The 11,470-nt window shown below is 43.2% G+C and overlaps 1 long non-coding RNA gene across 1 annotated transcript in view; it reads right to left on the bottom strand.

Annotated features, from left to right (window-relative positions):
* Nucleotides 1-5,886: 5,886 nt before the first annotated feature.
* LOC130355405 (uncharacterized) overlaps nucleotides 5,887-11,470 on the bottom strand; it is a 32,057-nt gene continuing 26,473 nt past the window's right edge. Inside the window, exons 3-4 of the long non-coding RNA XR_008888509.1 lie at nucleotides 9,923-10,119; nucleotides 5,887-5,979 (exon numbers count right to left, since the gene is read on the bottom strand). This is a non-coding gene — a long non-coding RNA (uncharacterized LOC130355405). The remainder of the gene's footprint in view (nucleotides 5,980-9,922; nucleotides 10,120-11,470) is intronic.

The following is an 11,470-nucleotide window of genomic DNA, read 5'->3' as shown; positions in this document are numbered from 1 at the left end:
TAGAAATATAATAGTTGTGTACAAATATGGAAGTATCACTCAGTAAATTTATAAATTTAGTCAGTGATTATAAGTCACTATAGAATAGGCTAAGTTCAAATCTGCATCTTCATAGATGGTGAGAAATGGCTGCCAAGACTCACTGCTAATGCTGGGCAGTGGCAATAATGCAGTTGCCCGGAATTAAAGAAAATCTGACATCTGGTTCGCTTGCATCCAATACACAGTGTCATAGTGGCGGTGATGTATTAAAGGATGTATTATTCTAATCCATGGTCTGCTTCTGGAGATACACAATATTTTAGGGTCTGTTGTTAATATGTTAAATTACCCTCTTTGCACTATGGAGGCGGGAGCCGATGTTCTGAGCTTTCCAGCCTCTGTCCTCTCTCCTCCCATATGCCCACCCACCTTGTGCTCACATGTGTGAAGACATTTATTTGCCCATTTACCTATTTACTAGGTGGGTGGGCAAATGGAAGCAGAGAAGAAAAGAAAAAACTGCATAATAAAAATTGGCCCAGTCATTAAGGCCAAAACAAGGCTGCGGTATTAAAGTGTTAAATTCCAGATAATTTAAAGAATATTTTGATGAATACTAATTATTTCATATTTCATTTTATGTATAATTTGCTTATTTAATCCCCAAAAAAACTTTTACTTACAGATTTCTGGAAAATGATGCATAGACATATTTAGGTTTCATGCACATCTGCAATAGAGGCTCTGTTCAGAGCAGATTTAGTTTAAATGATGGGGAGAAAATAAACCCTGCATGTATTTATTGTCTTGTTTGAATCCTACAAAATGACAGACATACTCCCCTGAAGCCAATGGGGTCCCTTGAGATCCATTGCAGTCAAGCTCTGTTAATTTCTTTTGAGCAGAAACTGTGGTGGAGGCCCCCAACAAAGCCTCCAAGCGTGAAAGTCAGACACAAACTCTGAAGCAAACTAAATATTAAACTGCATAATGCAAAGGAACCGCAATCAGAAAAATATAGACAACAGAAACAAGTGAAAAATATATAAGGTGTAAAATCTTTAGGAACCTGGTTGATGTTTTCCAAACAGTGTGCCTCCAGCTGTTGCAAAACTACAACACCCAGCATGCCCGAAGATCAAAGCCAATACTGCTCTCTCCTCATCATGCAGTGTCCATAATAAACACCTCATGTCCACAGGTTCATACACAGCAGTCATATTGCAGATGAGGTTCTGTCATAATAAATCAACTTTAACTGCTTGCAGTTTGATTGTTAATAGCCACGTGGTATTGCAGCATAACAGCAGTTACTTGTGTGGCCATTAAAAAACTCTCACAGTGCTTTATCGTGGGCACAGCTTGACTGCACTTTAAGCACTATGCAACCACTGTGTTTAAACCTAGCCATAAGGAACCTAACATTTAGCACAGATGGCAAAAATAGTACACTATCCTGCACTTGACAAAATACTTGTGTACATTTTGCATTATGAAAACCCTTTTTTTTTTAAATCAAATTCAATATGCTACATCAAATGCAGTATAAGACCTGTTAATTATAGGCCTGTTAGTTTAACCTCGGTTGTATGTAAATTGTTTGAGGGTTTTCTAAGGGATGCTATTTTGGAGTATCTTAATAAAAATAAATGTATGACCCCATATCAGCATGGGTTTATGAGGGATCAGTCCTGTCAAACTAACCTGATCAGCTTTTATGAGGAGGTGAGCTCCAGACTGGACCAGGGGGAATCGCTGGATGTCGTATATCTGGATTTTTCCAAAGCATTTGATACGGTGCCACATAAAAGGTTGGTGCCTAAAATGAGAATTCTTGGACTGGGGGAAAATGTGTGCAAGTGGGTAAGTAACTGGCTCAGTGATAGGAAACAGAGGGTGGTTATTAATGGTACTTATTCTGATTGGGTGACTGTTACTATTGGGGGTACCACAGGGGTCAGTCTTGGGTCCTGTTCTATTTAATATATTTATTAATGACCTTGTACAGGGGTTGAATAATAAAGTAACTATCTTTGCAGATGATACTAAACTCTGTAAAGCGGTAAACACTATAGAGGACAGTGCACTATTACAAATGGATCTGGATAGGTTGGAGGTTTGGGCTGGGAAGTGGCAGATGAGGTTCAACACTGATAAATGTAAGGTAATGCACATGGGGAGGAAAAATCCGGACTGGGATTATGTATTAAATGGGAAAATCTTAGTTAACAGGAAATTTAGCTGTAGTGACCAGTGTTGGGCAGCTGCTGCCAAGGCAAATAAAATCATGGGGTGCATCCAGGGGCGGACACAGACAGCATAGGGCCCCTGTGCAAAGAATGTGCCTGGGCCCCCACCCCCATACATCAATTGTTCAGGTAGGAGATAAATGTGAGATATGAGATAGATAGATAGATATGAGATAGATAGCTAGATATAAGATAGATAGATAGATAGATATGAGATTGATAGATATGCGATAGATAGATAGATATGAGATAGATAGTCAATTAAAAAAATTCCACAGCACCCCAAAAATAGATGCAAAGGTGGTGGATTTATTAGCCTGACGGCATAGCAACGTTTCTATAGATAGATCAATAGATATAAGATAGATATGAGATAGATAGATATTAGATAGATAAATAGATAGATAGATATGAGATGGATATGAGATAGATAGATAGATAGATATGAGATGGATATGAGATAGATAGATATGAGATGGATATAGATAGAAAGATAGATAGATATGAGATAGATAGACAGATAGATATGAGATGGATATGAGATAGATAGAATGAAAAAAAATTTTTAGGCAGCACACGTATGGCAAAAAAGGGGGGTGCACACTGGATAACCCGGTCCCAGGTCCAAAGTAGTTATGCAAAAAAGCAGCGGCACACCAATATCCAAGTGAAAAAAATGAGTGGCTTTTATTTCAACCAAACATCTATAGGAGTGACGTTTCGCCTGTCTCACACAGGCATTGTCAAGCAGTGACTGATATACAATGTGAGGTTTAAATAGTGTACAGGTGACAGCTAGTAAATCACGTGATTATTTACAAAATACGTGGAGCATGGTATAATGTGAGGATGATCATACTATACAGGGCAATATACACATCATATCTTTACATAGGGCACCTGGTAGTAATGAAAAACATGTGCAAACACAAGAAAAACATATCCATGTCCATAGATGCGCAAAAAAAACAATCGTAAGTATGTGTCCATGTGACATAAGTGTACCTTCCTTGTAGGAGGAGTTCCATTGCGCGCGATTCCCACAACCCAAACACGCGAGGACACCACATCCTAGGGTCTTCGCTTCCGTCCTGGCTCCGATCTGAGCCGGAAATGACCTCAGTGTAAACAAATGCATGTGTTTGAGTTCGCGCATGCGTGCACTCACTTGTTTCAATATGCGCCATCTTGGATCCTGGCATCCCTGATTTCTAGCCTCTCGCTACTGCATAGTGCAACTTGCTGGATATACCAGCGCATCGTGGGGGTGGGGATGTCATGTAACTCTGGATCACTGTCTTAGAATGGGGAATCCGTTCTAGTTGACATACCGGTCCTCCGCCACCACGACTGGAAATCCATCCGGGTGTCGGTCTCTTGGTCCGCTCACAACAGTATAAGAGACATCCGGGCGTCCACGTCCCCATCTTTGCTTATGTGCACATTCCCCATGGGATTGGGGTGCTCAGGTGTCCAAGTGGTTAGAAAATAAAATAAAAAATAAAAATAAGATAAAATAAAAGAAAAAATAATAGAAGAAAAATGGCGTGGATGTCCTCTGTTTCAGGTGTGGTGGCTAATGCATGGTACTCCTTTTACATCTATGGCAGGTAAAGAGAAAAAAATATATTAATAAATAATATCACACATACACCAGGTTCTGTTGAAAGCATTCTATGGCATAGATGTCACTCATGGAGGTATTATGTGTTACATATTTTGTGGCTGATTTTATATTCCATGTTTAAACCTGCTGGTCTAAGAGTGTTTAAAGTATAAATCCACTTTAATTCACACCGCTTCAGTTTGCTGGTCTAATCCCCTCCCTTCTTAAGTGGGGGGACATGGTCCAACAGCATGAACCGTAGTTCTCATTCAGTATGACCAAGTTCATCAAAATGTTTAGCCACTGGGAGATCTTGCCGTTTTTTCTGGATTGTATATCTGTGATGGTTTATTCTGGTTTTGAAGTCCCATGTAGTTTCTCCTATATATAGGAGTTTGCATGGGCACCATAGTACATAAACCACATGGGTAGAGTTACATGTCAAGTAGTGCTTAATCTGGAATTCCTCACCCGTAGTAGGGTGTGTGATTTTGTTGCCCCTGTGCATAAGGGACCAGTTCACACACGATCTAGAGGGAAAGGACCCCAGGTTAGCACTAGTAATGTAGCTCTGTTTGGAGCGTTTTCCACTCACATCTGCCCTTACAAGGCGGTCTCTAAGGTTGCCTGTTCTCCGGTATGACATGAGTGGAGGAGATGAAAATTCCTCCACCTTGTCATAACCATCTCTTAGAATGTGCCACTGTCGTCGCAATATTCCCGATACCCTCCCTGAGATATCAGAGAAAGTGGAAACAAATGCGACCCTGGGTGGGGACTTCTCTAGTTTTTTCATGTCTGTGGAAGATTCAGATGTCTGCACAATCTTGTGTCTACTTAGTTCTTTCAATTTTTGGGGGTAACTATGTTCTGTGAAATTTGATGCCATCTTGTTGAGGGCTATTTCCAACCTGTCATCCGAACTGACAATTCTTTTTGCTCTAAGCATCTGGCTTGTTGGTAAAGAATTAAGCATATATATATATTTTGGATGTTTGCTATCGTACCTTAGAATGGCGTTACTATCTGTAGGCTTGACAAACAAGTCTGTCTGCAGGTAGTTCTCCTGTATCTCTACTGTAGTGTCCAGAAATTGTACACTATTGGTAGAATAAGATAACGTGAATTTAATGGTAGAATGAATAGAATTCAATTATTCGTGAAAGGCCTTAAGTTGGTCTGTGTCTCCTGACCAAACGAGGAAGACGTCGTCTATGTATTGGCACCATCCCAGCACATGGCTGAAATGGTGGGACACATAGACGACATCTTCGTCTAAATGGACGACGAACAAATTTTTTTTTTACTTTACTAGGCAGGCTTAGTAGTGGAAGCTGTCTTATAAACGGAGTCCATTACTAAGCCGGGCTTAGCGTTAGCCACAAAAACAGCTAGCGCTAACCCCCAATTATTACCCCGGTACCCAACACCACAGGGGTGCCGGGAAGAGCCGGTATCAACAGGCCCGGAGCGTCAAAAATGGTGCTCCTGGGCCTAGGCGGTAACAGGCTGGCGTTATTTAGGCTGGGGAGGGCCAGTAACAATGGTCCTTGCCCACCCTGGTAACGTCAGGCTGTTACTGTTTGGTTGGTATTTGGCTGAGAATAAAAATAGGGGAACCCTATGTTTTTTTTTATATATTTAATTATTTATTTAAAAAAAAAACGCATAGGGTCCCCCCTATTTTCATTCTCAGCCAAATACCAACCAAACAGTAACAGCCTGACGTTACCAGGGTGGGCGAGGACCATTGTTACTGGCCCTCCCCAGCCTAAATAACGCCAGCCTGTTACCGCCTAGGCCCAGGAGTGCCATTTTTGACGCTCCAGGCCTGTTGGTACCGGCTCTTCCCGGGACCCCTGTGGCGTTGGGTACCGGGGTAATAATAGGGGGTTAGCGCTAGCTGTTTTTGTGGCTAACGCTAAGCCCAGGTTAGTAATGGACTCCGTCTATAAGACAGCTTCCACTACTAAGCCTGTCTAGTAAAGTAAGGAAAAAACACAACAGGTTTTAAAACATTTTTATTACAAAAAACACTCCCCCACAAGCCATCGTTAACCATTTTATTAAAATCAAACAAAGAAAAACGCTGGTCATCGAAGTAGTCCACCGAATCCGAAGGAGTCCACAGGATACACGGATCTGAAATGAGAAGAAAAAAAAATAATGGGTTAGTACATTTATTATCACCTGCTCACACATTTCCCACCCCGCACGACTACAACTGCCAGCATGCCCTTACAGTAAGGACATGCTGGGAGTTGTAGTTGTGTGGTGCAGGAGATGTGTGGGCAAGTGACAAGCTTGTCCCCTGCCCCCAGCTGCAGGACTACAACTCCCAGCATGCCCTTACAGTAAGGTGGGGCGGAGGCCGGGCACAGTGTTTCCCAACCTGGGACTTGTAGTTTTGCAACATCTGGAGGCACCCTGGTTGGGAAACACTGTTTTAGGCCAGTGTTTCCCAACCAGGGTGTTCCAGATGTTGCAAAACTACAACTCCCAGCATGCCTGGACAGCCAAAGGCTGTCTAGGCATGCTGGGAGTTGTAGTCTTGCAACATTTGGAGGCACCCTGGTTGGGAAGCTTGGGCAACTTACCGGCTTCCGTAGGATCCAGCGCTGCACGACACTGCCGCGCAACGATCTCTGTCAGCGATCATCGCTGGAGCCTCGGAAGGGTAAGTGAACGTCTTCGCCGGTCCCCTTCAGCTGTTTAGTTTTGCAACAGCTGGAGGACTACAGTTTACAGACCACAAACCAGTGGTCTGCAAACTGTGGCCCTTCAGCTGTTGCAAAACTACAACTCCCAGCATGCCTGGACAGCCAATGGCTGTCCAGGAATGCTGGGAGTTGTAGTCTTGCAACATCTGGAGGCACCCTGGTTGGGAAACACTGTTTTAGGCCAGTGTTTCCCAACAGGGGTGCCTCCAGCTGTTGCAAAACCACAACTCCCAGCATGCCTGGACAGCCAAAGGGTGTCCAGGCATGCTGGGAGTTGTAGTCTTGCAACATTTGGAGGCACCCTGGTTGGGAAGCTTGGGCAACTTACCGGCTTCCGTAGGATCCAGCGCTGCATGACACTGCCGCGCGACAGTGCTGCCCGACGATCTCCGTCAGCGATCGTCGCTGGAGCCTCGGAAGGGTAAGTGAACGTCTTCGCCGGTCCCCTTCAGCTGTTTAGTTTTGCAACAGCTGGAGGACTACAGTTTACAGACCACACACTAGTGTGGCAAACTGTGGCCCTCCAGCTGTTGCAGAACTACAACACCCAGCATGCCCTGACAGCCAAAGCCAAAGCCCAGGCTGAGATTACAGTGCAGCCGCCCGGGCTCCTCATACGGCCTCCCCGCTACCCCCCCCCCCCCCCCTTGTCTCCCGCCCGCGCCGCTCAGCTCCCGCTGCTACAAGACTACAACTCCCAGCGTGTCCTCACTGTAAGGGCATGCTGGGACTTGTAGTCTTGCAACAGCAGACAGATGGAAGTTGTGTGGCGCTGGCAGGTGAGAGGGGTGGGATGTAAATCACTGTAGTGCCCCGGTAGCGCAGTGAGGGTAGCGGGGAGAAAGTATGTCGGAGCCCGGGCGGCAGTAGCTTTTCCTGTTCCATGTTGGAGCTGGAGTAAATTTAGTCATTTTTTACGGCCGTTGCGACAGTTTATTGCGCAACTGCGACTGTCTCAGTTAATAAATACCTGACCACTGCAAGTCAAAACTGTAAACTAGCGTAAATTAAGCGGGAAAAAAAATTTGACTTTCTAGCTCTTGCTAGAGAAAGTCGCACAAAAAATAGGGTAGGCGCAATTGCGACAATTTTGTGCCAAAAATAGTCAGAAAAAAATTACTAAACCCCTTAGTAAATGCCCCTCAATATGTCAGGAAAAAAATAATATAAGAACCGTTCCGCTCACAAAAAGCATTCTAAAGTTATTACCATATAACTCCTTAAGGACACATGATGTACCGCTACGTCATGTGTCCCGGTCCTGCGATATAACGCGGGGTTACACGGTAACCCCGCATCATATCGCGGTGGGCCTGGTGTCATAGTGAAGCCAGGACCCGCCGCTAATAGCTAAAAACTAAAGTGAAAGTGCCCGGCTAGCTCAGGGAGCTGTTCAGGATCGCCGCGATATAATCGCGGCATCCTGAACAGTTGTACTACAGGAGGAAGGTGTCTTACCTTCCTTCCTGCAGTCCGATCGCTGATTGAATGGTTCAAGCCTGAGATCAAGGCTTGAGCAATCAATCACCGATTTCACTGATTGTTGCCACAGCAAGGAAGCAGTCTGTGAATGAAATCAGCCATTGCAAGCTGATAGGTCTCTATGGCACCTATCAGCTTGCAAAAAAAAAGTGTAAAAAAAAAAGTTAACCCTTTCAGGTATTCCCTTCTGAATTAAAAGTTTGAATCACCCGGCATTTCCTAGTAACAAAATAAAACAGTGTTAATAAAAATACACATATGTAGTATCACCGCGTGCGGAAATGTCCGACTTATAAAAATATACCACTTTTTAAACCGCACGTTCAATTGCATGCGCGCAAAAAAATTCCAAAATATTGCATTTTTGATCACTTTTTATACCACAAAAAAGTGAATAAAAAGTGATCAAAAAGTCTGATCAGAACAAAAATGGTACCGCTAAAAACGTCAGATCACGGCGCAAAAAATGAGCCCTCATAGTGCCCTGAACACAGAAAAATAAAAAAGGTATAGGGGTCAGAAGATGACAATTTTAAATGTATACATTTTCCTGCATGTATTCATGATTTTTTTCTGAAGTGAGACAAAATCAAACCTATATATGTAGGGTATCATTTTAACCGTATGGACCTACAGAATAAACACAAGGTGTCATTTTTGCCAAAAAATGTACTGTGTAAAAACAGAAGCCCCCAAAACTTACAAAATAGTGTTTTTTCATCAATTTTGTCGCACATTGATTTTTTTTCCCGTTTCACTGTAGATTTTTGGGTAAAATTACTAATGTCATTACAAAGTAGAATTAGTGACGCAAAAAATAAGCCATCATATAGAATTTTAGGTGAAAATTTTAAAGAGTTATGATTTTTTAAAGTTCAGGAGGAAAAATTGAAAATGAAAAAACGCAAAAAGCCCCGGTCCTTAAGGGGTTAAAGAGACACGTGCCATTTTTCTTACCTTAACGACCAGGCTCTTTTTCATTTTATTTTAATTAATAAAAAAAAAGAGCCTGGTCGTTAAGGTAAAAAAATGGGTCCATCCTTAAAGGGGTACTCCGGTTAAAAAAAAATTTTTTAATCAACTGGTGCCAGAAAGTTAAACAGACTTGTAAATGACTTCTATTAAAAAATCTTAATCCTTCCTGTACTTATTAGCTGCTGAATACTACAGTGGAAATTCTTTTCCGTTTGAAACACAGAGCTGTCTGCTGACATCATGAGCACAGTGCTCTCTGCTGTCCAGAGTAAAAGGAAATCCCCATAGCAAACATATGCTGTTCTGGACAGTTGCTAAAATGGACAGAGGTGTCAGCAGAGAGCACTGTGCTCATGATGTCAGCAGACAGCTCTGTGTTTCAAAAAGAAAAGAATTTCCGCTGTAGTATTCAGCAGCTAAGTAGTACAGGAAGGATTGAGATTTTTTAATAGAAGTAATTTACAAATCCGTTTAACTTTCTGGCACCAGTTGATGTAAACAAAGAGAAAAAAAAACTGCATTAAAAAGAAGGTATCCAAATATTTGTGGATAGTGTGGAAAAACTTTTTTGTACGGAAAAAAATAAATCCCAAAAGCAATATAATGATCCTATTTCATTTTTGGAGTGGATTATTATCTAATGGGAAAGAAAAGCTGTGCTGCAGTACAAGAGCATACTGTTCACAGCGTTTAGAGATTTATGAAAAGCTAAAACAGAGAACATTTCTTCTGCTGCACATCAATGATGTGTCTGCACAACTTTATTCCGTTGGGGATAGAATACTAAATATTAGACAAATATTCTTATTCAAGTAATACATCATAAGAGACACTACGACAATAAGCAGCAGGGCAGTGAATAGATTTTTTTTAGGATTAGTATGATACAATATATTGCTATTTTTTACCATGTTACTGCACAAGCTCCTAGGGCTGGATTCAATATTTTCTGATGAGAGTGAATGAAGAAAACCGCCGTTCACAATGCCAGTTTTCACAGTGGGATCTGATGCTTCAGACAATATCAGGTCTTTTCCTCTGCTTCATTACTGAAGTCTACTAACACACAGTATAGCTTATCTCCAACCTCTTCACAGCCTGCCTTCTGCACAAACATGTATAGAAGAGATACTCTTATCAAAAAGCTTATAACTTCATTTTTTTTAAATTCCAGTTAGATGTAACTTTTGCAAATAAAAGATTCGTATTACTAATTACCGTATTTTTCGCCTTATAGGAGGCACCAAAATCTAGAAAAAAAAGATTCTGAATCCAACAGTGATCTTCAACCTGCGGGCCTCCAGATGTTGCAACACTACAACGCCCAGCATGCCCGGACAGCCAACGGCTGTCTGGGCATGCTGGGAGTTGTAGTTTTGCAACATCTGGAGGTCCGCAGGTTGAAGACCACTGGTATAGGAGGTAATACTCACGTGTCCTCGCCGCTCCGGACCCGTCACCGCTGCCCTGGATGTCGCTCCATCGCTGTCACCGCGTCCCCGTGGTGTCCCCGACGCTCTGGACGTCTTCTTCCGCGGGATCCACGCTCTCCGTCGCCATCATCACGTCGCTACGCACGCCACTCCTATTGGATGACGGGACGGCGTGCGCGATGATGTGATGACGTCGAAGGAGAGCGACGGCCATGCAGGGGATCCCGGCACGGAGCAGACACCGAGGAGGCAGGTAAGGTCCCTCCCGGTGTCCTGTAAGCTGTTCGGGATGCCGCGATTTCACCACGGCGGTCCCGAACAGCCCGACTGAGCAGCCGGGTTAGTGTTATTTTCACTTCAGACGCGGCGGTCAGCTTTGATCGCCGCGTCTGAAGGGTTAATACAGGGCATCACCGCGATCGGTGATGTCCTGTATTAGCCGTGGGTCCCGGCCGTTGATGGCCGCAGGTATTCGCCGTATAAGACGCACCAACTTCCCCCCCCCCCCCCCAGTATAGATCAAATTAGACTTCAGATGTAGTGGAGTCGCAAACTGTGACAGTTTAGGGTTTTAAATTGCGACTCCACTACATCTGAAGTCTAATTTGATCTATTGAAGAAATAAATATAAAAATAAAAACATAGGATTAAATAGCCCACACCATCGGTGCACAGCAAGGAGTGGGGAACTATTTGCTGGGACCCCCCAGGAACCCCTTGTGGGATTTAGGATCGATGAATAATATATACATATCCATGGTTGGAAGGGATAACTGTATCCTCTAATCCTGTGGACATTTGAAACACATAACTATATGTGAAAGCTCACTGTGTCCCTTATAACATTCCATGAGGGGTGTCATTTCCAAAATGAGGTCACATGTGGGGGGGGTCCATTGTTCTGGCACTATGGGGGCTTTGTAAACAGACGTGGCCTTTAATTCCGGACAAATTTTCTCTCCAAAAGCCCAATGGCACTCCTTCTCTTCTGAGCATTGTAGTGCGCCAGGAGAGCACTTTACA

The sequence above is a fragment of the Hyla sarda genome, chromosome 2, assembly GCF_029499605.1.
Source record: "Hyla sarda isolate aHylSar1 chromosome 2, aHylSar1.hap1, whole genome shotgun sequence".
In the NCBI taxonomy this organism is placed as follows: domain Eukaryota; kingdom Metazoa; phylum Chordata; class Amphibia; order Anura; family Hylidae; genus Hyla; species Hyla sarda.
Note: the sequence above shows the minus strand (reverse complement) of the source record. Positions and strands in the feature narration are given on the sequence as shown.